Raw genomic sequence first — 16871 nt, forward strand, 5'->3', positions numbered from 1 at the left:
ACATCGCGTCCCTACAAGACCATTGCCTTCTGGACGCCCACCTCGCCCAATCCTAGCAAAGATATTGCACTATAAATATAGAGACGCTATACTACAGCAATCCAGGGACCACTCGGAGCTCACGATAAACGGCGTACAGGTCTCCATATTCCCAGATTATTCATCTGAAGTACAGAAGAAAAGAGCCCGCTTTGTGGAAATAAAAAGACGACTCTGTGGATTCCAAATACAATACTCCATGATGTTTCCAGCCAAGCTGAGGGTAGTCGCCTTAGGATCTGCACTGTTTTTTCGAAGACCCGGATGCTGCACTACAATGGCTAGACAAGAATGAACGGCAGCTCAGAAATCGGAATTTGGGCACCTGAAATATTCACTCAGTGAGTAAACTCAGTATAATTCCATTGTTGAGATTAAAGTTCCTATTGTGGACTTAAAAAGGAATTCTCAGCGTGAGTAGTACCGTTATATACGTACCGATGCGAGTTTTTAACGCACTTAAGTACTGGACTGAAGTTTGCAGTAGAGATTGTTGGGCTAGGTTTTTATGGTTAGCCCTATGTTATGAAAGTAATATTGGAAAATCTGAATACGTTTTGTTTTCACTGAGGGGAGGGGGGCGGGAGGGATCATTCCGGTATCGGCATGCTTATATGGAAGAAATGGCAGTTTTGGGATGGGAAAATGTGGACAACTGGTAAACACTTTTGTAAATTTAAAGAATGTAATTGCGTCTATGACCAAAGTGATTTAGTTGGAATGTGCGGGGAATGGCGGAGGCTAAAAAAAGACATGGCATATTTAGATATTTATCGAGATACCAGCCAGCCATCTGCTCCCTACAGGAAACGCATATGACTAAATCAAAAGTGCAATTGCTCCAAAAATCTTGAGTTGGCTATTCTGTGCACTTGGTCTTCTCTGCATATTCCAGGAGAGTGAGTGACTTGTTAATAAGAATATACGCTTCAAATGTATACGGGAATTTGTGGATGTAGAGGGGAGGTTCATATGTGTTCACTGTGCAATTAATAGAATGAAGATGGTGCTGGTAACAATATATTCCCCCGCCTTACACCTTAGTGCTGCTGAAAATGGTGCTGGAGTTTATGGCGGAATATCCTGACATTCCAGGCTTGATATTTGGGGAATTTAATAATGTAATTAACGAAGTACTAGACAAGTGCAGAGTGTCAACTGGAATGGAAACTCCCTTTGGTAGATTACTGAGGGAGGTGGGCCTAACAGATATGGAGGGAAATGCACCCAGGGGAAAATAAATACTCTTGCTGCTCTTCCACGTAAAGGTCTCTTTCTAGGATTGATATGGGGTTGGCAAACATGCACATGTACCCATTAGTGAATAAGTCTGATTATTTAATCAGAACACTGTCGGATGATTCACCGTTGAATGTGGACTTGGACCTGTCCAGAGGCACTAGACCGGGGCCTAGAATCTGGCGTCTTAACGCCTTCTGGTTAAATCTTATGGGTGAAATGGAAGATGTAAAAGCTGCCATGAAGGAATATTTTGAAATTAATGAGGGTACAGACTCTGCCCACTCAGTATGGGAGGCATCAAAGGCATATATGAGGGGAATCTTAATTAAGTCCATCGGCAGGATCAAATCCAAATCTAAGGAGACAGATGCTCAAATACACTCAGACATGCAGGCAGTGGAGATAGCCTTTACTCAGGTCCCAAATGAACAAAATAGTGATAGATTGCGAGATGCACAGGAAACATTGCGTTGTCATTAGAGTTGAGGTGACACCTGGATGTTCGAGTTCAACGGGTTCGGCCGAACTTCACAAAAAAGTTCGAGTTCAGGACCCGTACTTGACCCCGAACCCCAACCCCATTGAAGTCAATGGGGACCCGAACTTTGGAGCACTAAAATGACTCTAAAAAAGTCATGGAAAGGGCTAGAGGGCTGCAAATGGCAGCAAAATGTTGTTAAGAGCATGGCAAGGGATAGGGAAATGACTTAAAATAACAAATACGTAAAAATAAAAAATTATAATCTTGATCTAGGAGGAGGAGGTCCATATGGAGTAGGAGGTTGAGGAGGCGGTGGATGTGGCGGTATAGGTGGAAGCGGTGGTGGAGGAGGAGGAGGTAGCCAACACTAGTTTTTTGTTTTGTTTAAATTTGGGTAAACCCCAAAACATTGCGAAATATAAAAAATAAAACAAAGAGAAGGTGCGCTGGAGTACAACAATGGCTAGGTGAGGCCGGTATACATGTCTATTCTGCACAAGGTACGGACAAGTCCTGTGGGATCCCTGCCTGGTTCATTTTAATGAACGTGAGCTTGTCCACATTGGCTGTGGACAGGCGGCTGCGCTTCTCTTTGATAACCCCCTTCTGCCATGCTAAACAAACGTTCAGACAATACACTGGCTGCAGAGCAGGCCAGCACCTCCAAGACATAAAGGGCAAGCTCAGGCCATGTGCCCAATTTGGAGACCTAGAAGTTGAAGGGGGCAGGCGTGTGCACACATACTGCTTCACCATGTCGCACGTCCCCGTGATGTCCACGATCCAATTGGATATCTTCTCTATCAACTTTCGATGTTCTTTTATGCGCCTACCATGGTGATCACGGGTAGCGGGGAATCGGGGTTCCGCGCCGGAGAGGGAGCGTGAGAAAGAGAGACCACATCCAAGGGAGGTCAATCGCTGAAATGTGATCGAGCGGAAATGTGGGACAAGTTATTAAAGCACAAGCGGAAGGATCGAATGAAAGGAATTTTAGAAATTGAAGTCCATGTCACCTATGCAGATCAGGGGTTTTTCATCTGCAAAAATGGGTTAATGTCACCCACCGATGGAACAGACGATTTTTTAAAATGTCGGTCCCTGTCAACTATGCAGATCAGGGGTTTATTCACGGCAAAAATTGTAAAATGTCACCCAAGAATGTAACAGACGCTTTTGCACCCTGCTCCCTCTTTTGCTGTGCTGGTGCCTCTGTGCGACCACCGCCTCTTCCTCCGAACTAGACAGGTCATTCGCATGACCTTGATTCCATGTGGGGCCTAGTACCTCATCATCCTCCACATCATCTTCCACCCACTCTTTACCCCTGCCCTCCTTGTCGGTCTGCAGACTGCAAAAAGCCGCAGCAGTTGGCACCTGTGTTTTGTCATCAGAAACGTGCTGCGATGGTCCTCCCATGTACTCATCCTGAAATATAAGTGGTTGGGCATCGGTGCACTCAATTTCTTCCACTTCTGGGGCAGGGCTATGTGGATGGCCCTGGGAAACCCTGCTAACAGAGTCATCAAAAAGCAGAAGAGACTGCTGCATGACTTGGGGCTCAGACTGCTTGGCTGATTTGCAAGGGGGTGAGGTGAAAGACTAATGGACATGGGCTGTAGGTGCCATCTCTGATCTTTCAGCAGGAGACTGGGTGGGAGATAATGTGAAGGAACTGGAGGCACTGTCAGCAACCTAATCTACTATCGCTTGTACTTGTTCAAGCCTCACCTTTCGTAGAGCCGCATTTGGCCCTACCAAATAACGCTGAAGGTTCTGTCGCCTACTCGCACCTGAGGAAGGTGTTTCACTTGTGCGTGTAGCTGGCACAGATCGACCACGTCCTCTCCCTGTAACAGGAGCTCCACCAGCAGCACCACGACCAGGGCCACGTCCCTTATTTGACGCTCTCCTCATTCTTTGCGTTCACCCACCAAACTAACAGATGGTTTATGTCAGGTAACAATGTAACCACCAATAGTCAACGATTAAGTTCACTGACAGTAAGGCAGTGCCGGTGTCATAAAGAGAAATATTTCTTGAGGTCACACAACAGTGTGACAGGCGAATTTTGTACAATTACTTCACAGTCACAAAAAATGAGAATTTGTCAACCAACAATGTAACAGCAGTATTAACTGGTTGTATTGGACTGTCAGAAATGCAGCAAAGGCCGCAAATGTAGTATCTTGCCCAAAATTTGTGTTTTTTTTAATACCAGAATATAACTGCAGTATTTAAAGCTTGTATTTGACTGTCAGAAATGCAGCAAAGGCTGCAAATGTTAACGCTTAGTTGAATTAATATAGTATAAAGGACTGGCACTCATATATTGGTATTTAACGCTTGTATTTAACGCTTGTATTGGACTGTCACAAAGGCAGCAAAGGCCGCAAATGTATTATCTTGCACAAAATGGGTGTTTTTTAATACAGGAATATAACAGCAGTATCGAACGCTTGTATTGGACTCACAGAACGATTCACTATATTATTTTGCCTTCCCCTGGCACATATGCAGTGCAGGTGCACTTATAAAATGGGTATATGTTGCCCACTGATCTAAAAGTGTTAAATTATTGTCCCTGGCACATATGCTCTGCTGGTGCACTGAACTTGCACAAAATGGCCGCCGACGCCCACCTAACTAACAGACAGATAAAAGTTATTTTGCTGGCTGTAATGTCTCTCATTAACAGATTTGCCCAACTATCAGGCTTAACAATCAATTGGCTTAAGTCTGCACTAATGCTTATAGATGGTCAGCCAAGATCACAGGTGATGCTAGATAAAAGTATCCCATGTGTAGAAGAGTTCAAATATCTGGGTAATAAAATATCCCCTAGAATTAAAGATTTTGAGGAATTAAATCTTACCCCACTGTTAACGAACCTTTGTAATACAGGCAAGGCTTGGTGCAAATTATCAGTAGTGGGTAGAACGAACCTACTCAAGATGGTTTTGATGCCACAGCTTTTGTACATTCTACACAATACCCCAGTCTGGCTGCCAATGGACAGGTTCAAAAGGATTGACTCGATATTTAGAGACATACAGTTGCAAGAAAAAGTATGTGAACCCTTTGGAATGATATGGATTTCTGCACAAATTGGTCATAAAATGTGATCTGATCTTCATCTAAGTCACAACAATAGACAATCACAGTCTGCTTAAACTAATAACACACAAATAATAAAATTTTACCATGTTTTTATTGAACACACCATGTAAACAAAAAGTATGTGAACCCTTTGATTTATTAACTGGTTGAACCTCCTTTGGCAGCAATAACTTCAACCAAACGTTTCCTGTAGTTGCAGATCAGACGTGCACAACGGTCAGGAGTAATTCTTGACCATTCCTCTTTACAGAACTGTTTCAGTTCAGCAATATTCTTGGGATGTCTGGTGTGAATCGCTTTCTTGAGGTCATGCCACAGCATCTCAATCGGGTTGAGGTCAGGACTCTGACTGGGCCACTCCAGAAGGCGTATTTTCTTCTGTTTAAGCCATTCTGTTGTTGATTTACGTCTATGCTTTGGGTCGTTGTCCTGTTGCAACACCCATCTTCTGTTGAGCTTCAGCTGGTGGACAGATGGCCTTAAGTTCTCCTGCAAAATGTCTTGATAAACTTGGGAATTACTTTTTTCCTTCGATGATAGCAATCCGTCCAGCCCTGACACAGCAAAGCAGCCCCAAACCATGATGCCCCCACCACCATACTTCACAGTTGGGATGAGGTTTTGATTTTGGTGTTTTGTGCTTCTTTTTCTCCACATATAGTGTTGTGTGTTTCTTCCAAACAACTCAACTTTGGTTTTATCTGTCCACAGAATATTTTGCCAGTACTGCTGTGGAACATCCAGGTGCTCTTGTGCAAACTGTAAACGTGCAGCAATGTTTTTTTTGGACAGCAGTGGCTTCCTCTGTGGTATCCTCCCATGAAATCCATTCTTGTTTAGGGTTTTACGTATCGTAGATTTGCTAACAGGGATGTTAGCATATGGCAGAGACTTTTGTAAGTCTTTAGCTGACACTCTAGGATTCTTCTTCACCTCATTGAGCAGTCTGCGCTGTGCTCTTGCAGTCATCTTAACAGGACGGCCACTCCTAGGGAGAGTAGTAGCAGTGCTGAAATTTCTCAATTTATAGACAATTTGTCTTACCGTGGACTGATGAACCGCAAGGCTTTTGGAGATACTTTTATAACCCTTTCCAGCTTTATGCAAGTCAACAATTCTTAATCGTAGGTCTTCTGAGAGCTCTTTTGAGTGAGGCATCATTCAGATCAGGCAATGCTTCTTGTGAAAAGCAAACTCAGAACTGGTGTGTGTTTTTTATAGGGCAGGGCAGCTGTAACCAACACATCCAACTCATCAGATTGATTGGCCTTCAGTTGGCTGACACTTCACTCCAATTAGCTCTTGGAGATGCCATTAGTCTAGGGGTTCACATACTTTTTCCACCTGCACTGTGAATGTTTACATGGTGTGTTCAATAAAAACATGGTAACATTTAATTCTATGTGTGTTATTAGTTTAAGCAGACTGTGATTGTCTATTGTTGTGACTTAGATGAAGATCAGATCACATTTTATGACCAATTTGTGCAGAAATCCATATCATTCCAAAGGGTTCACATACCTTTTCTTGCAACTGTAATATGGCATAGGGGACAGGCTAGAATGAAGCTCGAGACACTACAATACTATAAAACGGAGGAAGGCCTAGCAGTTCCTAATCCCTGGATGTACTACCTTGCAGCTCAAGGCCAGCACTTCAAAGGATGGCTAGAATTAGAAACCTCAGACATGACTGGTCAGATATATAGAAACCACCTGAAAAGTAGAGACCTAATAATGCTACTGGAGGGACTGGAAGCGAAAAGAGTGCGATCAGAAATTCCTATAAGACACACAATGTATTCAGTGTGGCAAAAGATTAAACAGTTGAGAGGAATCACTGGAATCACAGAATATACCCCAATATGGCCAAATCCAGTATTATCTGAGTTCGAATAATTGTCAGGATTTGATGAGTGGAAGGACAGAGGGGTGATAAGAATGGGTCACCTCCTGGAGGGTGGAGTGTTCAGATCCTTCACCAGTATTCGAGGAATATATGGCATCCCTCACAGGCGCTTTTATCAATATCTGCGATTGCGTCATGCATATCATACGATGATTAAGAATGGTAGCGTAATGGCACAAAGAGACGCAGCGTTGCATCTGATTGTTTCGGGAGGGCAAAGAAGGGGATGATATGTCTAACATATCGATTGATACTAGATAAATACCTAGAATCTCACCCACTGACTAGAATGCATAAATGGGAGACAGATGTGGGTGAACTCACGAAAAAGCAATGGGCTGATATATTAGAGGCGGTGCCTGTGTCATCTTTGAGTGAAAGTGGAAAGCTTTCGCAATTATTTATTATCCATAGAGTGTACAAGACGCTAGTGTTTTTACACCAAATTGGTCACAGATTAGATGCCAAGTGTCCTCGGTGTAATATGGAACCTGCAGACTTGATAGACATGCTATGGAAATGTGCGGTCCTGACTGTATACTGAAGAGAGGTGACTGATATTATACAAAAAGCAGACTCAGTAAATATTCCGCAAGACCGGAAAGTGTGTATCTTAGGCTATGTATCGGAATTGGGTACTGGACACGTGTTGACACTGGCTATAGGCAGACTACTGTATGTGGCTAGGAAGCTGATAGCTCAGCACTGGATACAGGCCGAGCCTCCCACAATCGGGGAGTTTAGGTGCAAAGTCAACACTATGATTGTATATGAAAAGGCCATTTTCCAGAAAAGAGGCTGTCCCAGCAAATTTGAGAAATTATGGGAACCTTGGCAGGCACAAATGTGCATGGGTGTTAACTCGAGTAGAAGCAGCAGCTGATGCCGGAATGGAGGGTTGGGCGGTGGGGTGGGGGGGGGGGGGTGTTGGAGAAGGGGGTAATTATGAGTTTAAGTAATAAGTATACATGACAGTTAACAACTAAGATACAATAGGACTCATGTTAAATCTTAACCATTGTTGCAAATCAATTTTATTGTATAATGTATTCTGTACATTTCTGTTGTACTCTCTTTTGTAATCAATAAAAAAATTATTTGATTTAAAAAAATAATTATTTGTTCCTTTTTCTGAAATGCATTTCAAGAAATTGGTTCCTCTCTAGTGATATACTTTTCATAATCTTTGGATGGTGTGTACAGTATATATGAGGCGCAAGCACTTAAAGGAGTTGTCTCATCTGAGACAATGGGGGCATATCACTAGGATATGTCCCCATTGTCTAATTGGTGCAGGTCCAACCGCTGGGACCCCCACCTATATCGAGAACAGAGCTGGCCAAAGTGGTGGCTGGAGGACTCTGGTCCGGCCACCACCAAGCGCTCTCCCCGTAGAAGTGAATGGGAGCGTACTGTGCATGACCAGCCACTGTTTCCAGGACCTGATGGAAATAGCGAAGCCAGTGCCGAGCCAGTGCTGCGCATGCACAGTGCACCCTCCATCACTTTTGGGGATCCATTTAGGAGATAGCTGCGGGTCCCAGTGGCGGGACCGCACCTACCAGACGAGAGTGGGGCATATCCTAGAGAATTGCCCCCATTGTCTCTGATGAGACAACCCGTTTAATATAAATGCATGAAAAAAGGAAGATGTTATGGTGTGGGCCGTGCAGTTTGTTTACTTGACAGTGACAGGACTGAGATATGGAGAGACCTCGGTGTGCACAGTGTCCTAGCTGCAGTGATGAACTTCGGGTCACAGGATTATTCTTTGGCGCTATATGTAGTTTGTGTAATTGGGAAAGGCTGCAGGATAGGGCTACTTTTACACTATCGGCAGGACGGATCTGACTGTTCACCCTGTCGGATCCGTCCTGCCGCTATTTTGCCGTGCCGCCGGACTGCCTCTCCGTCCACATTGACTACAATAGGGACGGGGCGGTGCTCCGGCGCAGCACAGCAGTGCACGCCGAGAGGCCGCCGAACTAAAAGTACAGCATGTCCGCCTTTTTAGTCCGGCGGCCTCTCGCCGTGCTGCGCCGGAGCTCCGCCCCCGTCCCCATTATAGTCAATGAGGACGGAGCGGCAGTCCGGCGGCAAGGCGAAATAGCGGCAGGACGGATCCGACAGGGTGAACAGCCTGTCGGATCCGTCCTGCCGATAGTGTGAAAGTACCCCTAGGCTACATTCACAGAACAATGAAAAATGGCACACAGCAGTTTTTAGAATGACTACAGTGTGGACACATCAAGGGGACATTCTACTGAGTGGGGGCACTTAGGGCCCTTGCAGACGAGTGTTGGTCATGCTGAACTCCCAGTGCTGTTGGGGGTCACTTAGCATTATATTGATTTATGATGCTATGGCACCCTTACAGTTCTGGAATGTAATGGATAACACTATCATAATGCTGCCAGTGTTATCCAATACATTCCAAAACTGTAAGGGTTACATAGCATCATAAATCAATATAATGCTATGCAACCCCATCAGCGCGGGGAGGTCAGGCCGGGAGCTGAGCTGCTAACTCGCAGTTTGACCAACGCTCGTCTGCAAAGGCCCTTAGGGAGCATCAGTTATGTGAAGAGGGCACTAAGAGGGAATTCCACTGTGAAAGGGACACTGAGGGGAGATAACTAGTGTGTGGGGCACTAAGAGGGCATTCAGCGCTAGGAAATGTTTTATTTATAAATGACTGATTGGGAGGAGGTTGCATGGAAGTTGATCAAAGTGGAGGCCAACCTGGCCTTGTTATGCTCCTCGGTCTACTATTAGATTGTGGTCTGTTTGGCCACCACAGTTTTAGACAATTCATACTTGAATTTTATGCCATGTCTTGTTCTTTATGTGGATTGTATTTTTTATATGGAAACGTTATAAAATTTCAATGCAATTAAATAGTATATTATTCATCAATAATAAAATGTGTTTTATTCTTGGCAGATGGCTGTACCAGTAACTCACAGAAACGTCTGATATCTTTAGATTTTGAAGTAGATGATTGTGTTATCACACGAGATACATTTGAAGAGCATGCCAATATCCAAGATATACCCTCATCCAATCACAGCAACAATGCATTATTTGATCCTTTTAAACAGCTCCGATCTTCTGATTCATCACAGACTGAAACACGGAATAAAAGTCACAGAAACGGTGTTAAACATCAAACAGCTCTCGTAAGAGAGAAGCCATTTTCATGTTCAGAATGTGGGAAATGTTTTAAACGTAAATCAGATCTTGTTATACATCAGAGAATTCACACAGGAGAGAAGCCATTTTCATGTTCAGAATGTGGGAAATGTTTTAACCATAAATCACATCTTGTTATACATCAGAGAAGTCACACAGGAGAGAAGCCATTTTCTTGTTTAGAATGTGGGAAATGTTTTCACAATAAATCATATATTGTTACACATCAGAGAATTCACACAGGCGAGAAGCCATTTTCATGTTCAGAATGTGGGAAATGTTTTAACCGTAAATCACATCTTGTTACACATCAGAAAATTCACACAGGAGAGAAGCCATTTTTATGTTCAGAATGTGGGAAATGTTTTAAAAGTAAATCAGATCTTGTTATACATCAGAGAATTCACACAGGGGAGAAGCCATTTTTATGTTCAGAATGTGGAAAATGTTTTAACCATAAATCGGCTATTGTTAAACATCAAAAAACCCACATATAAGAGAAGCCATCTTCATGCTTAGCCCGTTTGTGACCTCCCTTATGTGTTTTTATGGTGGTCACTAACTGGCTTCATTATTTCAGATACTCCTTTTTACAGGGAGATAAAACAGTGCCTTGCTTTCAGTTACCAGAGGTAGATGAGGGCTGGGAGCGATGATTGGGACCGCTGTGAGAGCTCCCCAAACAAACATAGTCTCCTGTATTAAATGAATAATGGTAATCAAAGGACAGATCCAGTTAAAAGTGAAACTAAGTTTTATATATACAGTGCAGACCAAAAGTTTGGACACACCTTCTCATTCAAAGAGTTTTCTTTATTTTCATGACTATGAAGGCATCAAAACTATGAATTAACACATGTGGAATTATATACATAACAAACAAGTGTGAAACAACTGAAAATATGTCATATTCTAGGTTCTTCAAAGTAGCCACCTTTTGCTTTTATTACTGCTTTGCACACTCTTGATGAGCTTCAAGAGGTAGTCCCCTGAAATGGTCTTCCAACAGTCTTGAAGGAGTTCCCAGATATGCTTAGCACTTGTGGGCCCTTTTGCCTTCTCTCTACGGTCCAGCTCACCCAAATCATCTCGATTGGGTTCTGGTTCGGTGACTGTGGAGGCCAGGTCATCTGGCGCAGCACCTCATCACTCTCCTTCATGGTCAAATAGCCCTTACTTTCAAAGTTTTCCCAATTTTTCGGCTGACTGACTCACCTTCATTTCTTAAAATAATGATGGCCACTCGTTTTTCTTTACTTAGCTGCTTTTTTCTTGCCATAATACAAATTCTAACAGTCTATTCAGTAGGACTATCAGCTGTGTATCCACCTGACTTCTCCTCAACGCAACTGATGGTCCCAACCCCATTTATAAGGCAAGAAATCCCACTTATTAAACCTGACAGGGCACACCTGTGAAGTGAAAACCATTTCAGGGGACTACCTCTTGAAGCTCATCAAGAGAATGCCAAGAGTGTGCAAAGCAGTAATCAAAGCAAAAGGTGGCTACTTTGAAGAACCTAGAATATGATATATTTTCAGTTGTTTCACACTTGTTTGTTATGTATATAATTCCACATGTTAATTCATAGTTTTGATGCCTTCAGTGTGAATCTACAGTTTTCATAGTCATGAAAATAAAGAAAACTCTTTGAATGAGAAGGTGTGTCCAAACTTTTGGTCTGTACTGTGTATATATAGTCCAAAACAGTTTTCCACCCTGCCTATGATCGGTATGGGGACCCTCCATTCCTGTAAAACTGCAAATACAGGGGCCTATATGTGAAAGTCCAAAAAATAGAGCTGGATTCCCACAAGAGCTGGTGTCCAGACATGTGGAAAAAGTGGCGTCATTCACACTTGTAAATGACTAGTTATTTGCAGTTAAGTGGAATGACCAATAGGATGTAACATGGTTTATAAGGCTAAAAAAAAGACATCTGTCCATCCAGTTCAGCCTGTTACCCTGCAAGTTGATCCAGAGGAAGGCAAAAAAAAAAAAAAAAGTGAGGTAGAAGGAGGAAAAAATGTGTTCCCGACTCCAATCAGGCAATCAGAATAAATCCCTGGATCAATGACCCCTCTCTAGTATCTATAGCCTGTAATATTATTACACTCCAGAAATACATCCAGGCCCCTCTTGAACTCTTTTAGGCTACTTTCACACCTGCGTTCGGGTGTCCGCTCGTGAGCTCCGTTTGAAGGCTCTCACAAGCGGCCCGGACGCAGCCGCCCAGCCCTAATGCATTCTCAGTGGAGGCGGATCCGCTGAGAATGCATCAGTCTGCCAGCGTTCAGCCTCCGCTCCGCTCAGCGAGCAGACACCTGAACGCTGCTTGCAGCGTTCGGGTGTCCGCCTGGCCGTGCGGAGGCAAGCGGATCCGTCCAGACTTACAATGTAAGTCAATGGGGACGGATCCGTTTGAAGATGACACTATATGGCTCAATCTTCAAACGGATCCGCCCCCATTGACTTTCAAAGTAAAGTCTGGACGGATCCGTTCAGGCTACTTTCACACTTAGAAATTTTTCTAAGGTATAATGCAGACGGATCCGTTCTGAACGGATACAAACGTCTGCATTATTGGAGCGGATCCGTCTGATGAAACATCAGACGGACCTGCTCCGAACGCTAGTGTGAAAGTAGCCTTAGTGAACTCGCCATCACCACCTCCTCAGGCAGAGAGTTCCATAGTCTCACTGCTCTTACCGTAAAGAATCCTCTTCTATGTACAAACCTTCTTTCCTCCAGACGCCTGTGGATGTCCCCTGGTAACAGTCCTGGGGATAAATAGATGATGGGAGAGATCTCTGTACTGACCCCAGATATATTTATATATAGTAATTAGATCTCCCGTCAGTCATCTTTTTTCTAACGGGAATAACCCTAATTTTGATAACCTTTCAGGGTACTGTAGTCCACCCATTCCAGTTATTACTTTAGTTGCCCTCCTCTGAACCCTCTTCAGCTCTGCTATGTTTGCTTTGTTCACAGGAGCCCAGAACTGTACACAGTACTCCATGTGTGGTCTGACTAGTGGCTTGTAAAGTGGCAGGACTATGTTCTCATCACTGGCATCTATGCCCCTTTTGATGCAACCCATTATTTAATTGGCCTTGGCAGCAGCTGCCTGACACTGGTTTCTACAGCTTAGTTTGCTGTTCACTAAAATTCCTAGGTCCTTTTCCACGTCAGTGTTACCCAGGGTTTTACCATTTAGTATGTACTGGTGACTTGAATGATTCCTTCCCATGTGCATAACCTTACATTTGTCAGTATTCAACCTCATCTGCCACTTATCTGCCCAAGCCTCCAATCTATCCAGATCCCTCTGTAGCAGTATACTGTCCTCTTCCGTTTTAATTACTTTACACAGTTTAGTGTCATCTGCACAAATTGATATTTTACTATGCAAGCCTTCTACAAGATCATTAATAACTATATTGAAGAGAATAGGGCCAAATACTAACCCCTGTGGTACCCCACTAGTGACAGTGACCCCATGAGTGTGTACCATTAATAACCACCCTGTGTTTTCTATCACTGAGCCAGTAACTTACCCACATACAGACATTTTCTCCCAGTCCGAGCATTCTCATTTTATATACCAACCTTTTATGTGGTACAGTGTCAAATGCTTTGGAGAAGTCCAGATATACGACATCCATTGATTCACTGCTGTCAAGTCTAGAACTTACCTCCTTATAGAAACTGATTAAATTAGTTTGACATGACCGATCCCTCGTGAAGCCATGCTGATATGGCGTTATTTGCTTATTTTCATTGAGGTACTCCAAGATAGCATCTCTCAGAAAACCTTCAAACAGTTTACCCACGACAGATGTTAAACTTACCTGACTATAGTTTCTGGGCTCTGTTTTTGGACCCTTTTTTAATATTGGCACCACATTTGCTTTGTGCCAATCCTGTGGAACACCCCCTGTCAGTATAGAGTCCTTAACTATCAGAAATAAGGGTCTGGTTATGACATTACCTAATTCTCTTAGGATACGGTGGTGTATGCCATTTGGTCCCAGCAATTTGTCTATTTTAATCTTTTTAAGACGCCAGTGTACTTCTTCGTGGGTCAGACAGGACACTTTTAATGGGGAATTTACTTTTACATTCTGCATTTTATCTGACAGTTTATTTTCTTCAGTGAATACAGTGGAGAAGACAATATTTAATAGCTTTGCTTTTTCCTCATCGCTCTCTGCAACTCTCCCCTCATTACTATGTAAAGGGCCTTCAGATTTATACTTTTTGCCTTTTATACAATTGAAGAAAATTTTAGGGTTACTTTTACTCTTTTTGGCAATGAATCTCTCTGTCTCTAGTTTGGCTGCTTTTATTTGTCATTTACATATTACATTTTTTTCCTTGTAGTTTTTTAATGCATTTGCGCTACCCTCCTGTTTTAGTGATTTAAATGCTTTCTTTTTGTCATTTATTGCTTTCTTTACATTTCTATTTATCCACATTTTTTTTAGTTTTCTTGTTTCTTAACCTCTTATTCCCATAAGGTGTGTACCTTTCACAATTAGATTTTAGGATGCTTTTAAAAATATCCCATTTTGTGGCTGTATTTTTATTGTTGAGGACTTTGTCCTAGTTAGTTAGGCCTATCGCCTCTCTTCGTTGGAAAATTTTTAGCTTTTTTGAAGTTTAATATTTTTGTTCCCCCCTGAAGAAACACTCTTTTGAATGACAATTGGAAGGTTATTACTTTATGGTCACTATTTCTCAGGTATCCCCCAACCTGCACATCTGTTGTTCTGTCAGGTCTATTGGTTAATACGAAGTCCAGTATGTCCGTCCCTAGTCGGGTCCTGAACCAGTTGGGAAAGGTAATTGTCTTTAGTTATTGCCAAGAACCCATTTCCTTTATGAGATGTACAGGTTTCGGTTTCCCAGTCTATATCTGGGTAGTTGAATTCCTCCATAATAACAACCTCATTAAGATTTTCCACCTCGTCTATCTCGTTTAGTAGTAGATTTTCTCTGGACTGTGGTATATTAGGTGGCTTATAATAAACTCCAATTAGTATTTTATTATAGTTTTTTTTCTCCATGTATTTCTACACACAGTGACTCCACATGTTCATGTCCCTCACTTATATCTTCTCGGACTGTGGGCTTTAGACAGGACTTTACATACAGGCAGACCCCTCCCCCTCTCCGGTTTTGGCGATTTCTTTCTAAACAGACTGTAACCTTGTACATTAACTGCCCAGTCATAGCTATCATCCAGCCATGTCTTAGTTATTCTCACTATGTCATAGTTCTCCTCACACATCACTAATTCCAGTTCCCCAGTTTTATTAGTCAGGCTTCTGGCATTAGTATACATACAATTAAGAGGTTTATATATATTATTTACCCTACACCTTTCCTTCTGAACTGTTCTACTCCCTCCTTCCATTCCTCCCCCAGTTCTATTTCCTTTCCCCAGGTCTCTATCTGAACTATCTTCCCCTCCTATAACGTAATTACCCCCCCCCCCCAGTCCCTAGTTTAAACACTCCTCTAACCTTCTAGCCATCTTCTCCCCCAAAACAGCTGCCCCTTCTCCATTGAGGTGCAGCCCATTCCTACGATAGAGTCTGTAGCCGACAGAGAAGTCGGCCCAGTTCTCCAGGAACCCAAACCACTCCTTCCTACACCAGTTCTTGATCCGCTTGTTAACCTCCCTAATCTCCCGCTGCCTTTTTTTGTGTGGCTCATGGTAGAGGTAGTATTTTGGAAAACACTGCGTTTGAGGTCCTTGCCCTAAGACTTAAATCCATAAAATCATGTTTAAGGACGCTCCACGTACCTCTGAGCATGGGACAGCACAGGGGTAGTAATAGAGAGAGGGGCTACCACTGATAAGAGTAAGCTTGTCTGCGTGACACATTGTAAATCTATGGGAGTAATGTATCTTTCAGCCATACCTGGTGAAGCACAAAACCAGGGCCTGATATAAAAGTATAACAATCTGTCTATTGCAGCCCCGGTCTGTTCTACCCCTATAAGTATTTGTAACATTAAAAAAACTGTCAGCTCTGGTCTTACTGGACACATGTCATCAGTAATGTGCAAGTTCTCCCAAAAAGTGACCCCGGCTGGGATTGCCTCATTACATAGAAGCCATTACTCATCTTCCTAGAGGAATATCTATCTACTTAATCTGCAAACCCTGACCAAAATGTACCTGTAGATAAATCCAACAAGTGGGGCCCCCGCCACCCCTGTATTTGTAGAAGTCATGTGGTTCACTCATCTCACATCATCTCCTTGATTATTTTTTATTGTATGTCCCACCAGCTCTGGATTTTTTAGTTTTATAATTGAAGATGACATGATATAAAATATATTCATTGGATATGTAACATTTGTGACTATTTTAAGTTAAGAGTTTGGGGGGGGTAGTGATCCTATACTGTTCTTATGGATGGTTTTGGACACTGCCCCTTAATATAGTCTGTCAGTGATTGCTTGTTTTGTGCACATAGTGGTTTCTACCTTGCCAGGCAGGGTCGTTATGCCGCACAAGCTTCACTTGCCACATTTCCATGCCTCAGTTATAAAGAAAATTGCAAAAAAAAAAAAAAAATTGTAAATGTCCCACCTGCCAAAATGTATTTTAAAACTATCAAAATATATCATAAAATCCAAGTGAGAATAAAATAGAAAAATAGTCTACGCCTGCCGAAACCGTCAACATAGTCTGCCTTTTAACATGAAACAAAAATAAAAAAACTATTAACATGACCAAAACGGGGAACCAATTTTAACTATTTTATTTTGGTGTCAATTTGCATATTTAAAGAATAAGCAGCTGAAGTTTGAAACAAAATGACATTTTCCCCCAAATAAAACGAAATAAAGATAAAAAAAATATATATAT

General features: G+C 42.5%; 1 pseudogene; it reads left to right on the top strand.

Moving 5' to 3' along the window:
* The window catches only part of LOC121005750, a 148084-nt pseudogene extending 137357 nt beyond the window's left edge, over positions 1 to 10727 (top strand).
* The last annotated feature ends 6144 nt before the right edge of the window (positions 10728 to 16871 follow it).

The sequence above is a fragment of the Bufo bufo genome, chromosome 6, assembly GCF_905171765.1.
Source record: "Bufo bufo chromosome 6, aBufBuf1.1, whole genome shotgun sequence".
In the NCBI taxonomy this organism is placed as follows: Eukaryota; Metazoa; Chordata; class Amphibia; order Anura; family Bufonidae; genus Bufo; species Bufo bufo.